This window comes from Tribolium madens, unplaced genomic scaffold (assembly GCF_015345945.1).
Source record: "Tribolium madens isolate multiple individuals breed KSU strain unplaced genomic scaffold, Tmad_KSU_1.1 Scaffold_3;HRSCAF=73;Tcas5.2_LG2, whole genome shotgun sequence".
Taxonomy (NCBI): domain Eukaryota; kingdom Metazoa; phylum Arthropoda; class Insecta; order Coleoptera; family Tenebrionidae; genus Tribolium; species Tribolium madens.
Window position 1 is genome coordinate 11971640 of NW_025401006.1, and position 1661 is coordinate 11973300.

Here is a 1661-nt window from a genome sequence, read left to right on the forward strand (position 1 = left end):
AATAAATAAAAAATAAAAAATATAAGCGAAAAAGTAAAATGAAAAATTGCATTAAAGTTTAACTAAAATTAACAAAAACTATTTAAGAAGAAATACAGAAAATAAAACAATAAGAAAATAACAAAAAGCAAAAGTTAAAAACTAGGAGTTGCGAAAATTGTTCACTGAAAGTTTTTTCACAAATGACAAGAATTGTATAACTTTATTATATTACATTCAATCTAAAATAAGTAAATTAGTTCCGATAGTATTAAGAAATTCAAAGTAATTTCAAAACACATTGTTTTCGATAATTCTGAAATAAATTCCAGTGATTTCAAAAAAAATCCAGTAATTTAAAAGTAATTCCAGCAATTCACAAATAATTCTAGTAACACTAAAAAAATACACCAAAAATATAGTAATTTCAATAATCCATCGTAAATCTTCTGTATTCAAATTAATTTTTATAGTTCTAAATTTATTCTTGTAATTAAAACTTAATTTTCGTAACTAACTAAAAATAATCTCTGTAATTTTAAATTAATTCCGATAGTTTTAAGAAATTTAAGGTAATTTTCAAAACAAATTATCACCGATAATTCTAAGAAGATTGTCCCAGTCATTCCACAAAAATACAGTAATTTCAAAAAATCCAAAGATAATTTTAATAATTACAAATATGTACTTGCAAATTATTTCAAGCAATTTTGATTAAATCTCAAAAATTTGTACAACTAATTCCCAGTAAAATATTAATGTCACACAAAAATTAAATAAGTATTGTCTACTTACCTATTTATTCTACTTTATATCAAAAAAAATTAATCAAGTTTGAGTTTGTGTTGTTTGTTAGTCTTAACTAAAATATTTAAGTTTTGTGTTTAAACATTTCTTGTATATTGTTAAATAAATGGCATTTAAATTAATATTAATGTCACACTTTTTCTAACACAATCTTATAAAAAGTAATAGCAAAAAAAATCGAAAAAAATTTAAAATAAAGAAATATTCCCGCAACTACTTACGACGACTTACGACTTTCATCATTATCTTAAAAACTTGAAATATTTAAAACTAATTTCCTTAAAATGTCTTTAGGCTCTAAATTTTTTTCGCTAGCAAATCGAAATATCAGAACAAAATTATTACAAAAATTGTATAACAATTTTTAATTTTTTATAATCTAAATTTCTGTTTTTTTTTCTAATCTAATGAGACCTTAGTAGTAATTTAAATAAAAATAAAAAAGTAACTCTTAAAATTGTTTTTACAAGAATTTATTTTATTCAATAACTTAATATCATCTTGAGCTGCAAGAGTTTAAAATAATTTTCATTATTTTAAACTAATTTTAAAAGTGTTTCATTGTTTTATTTTATCTATATTTGACATAATTTTTAGTAAACTATTAATGTGACACAAAAATTAAATAATGATTGTCTATTTAACTATAAATACTTTTTTAAATCAAAAAAATTTAATCTATTTTAAGTTTGAGAGTTTGTAATTTTTAGTGTTAACTAAAATATTTATCTTTATCTTTCATTTTTTTTTATTTTGTAAAAAAAATAAAATGGTTAAGTAAACTGATAACAAATAAATTCAAGATGTAACAAACAACAATTTCTGAGTAAGAGTAAAAAAAAAGATTAGTTATGTGAAAAAATGAGAGAAACAAC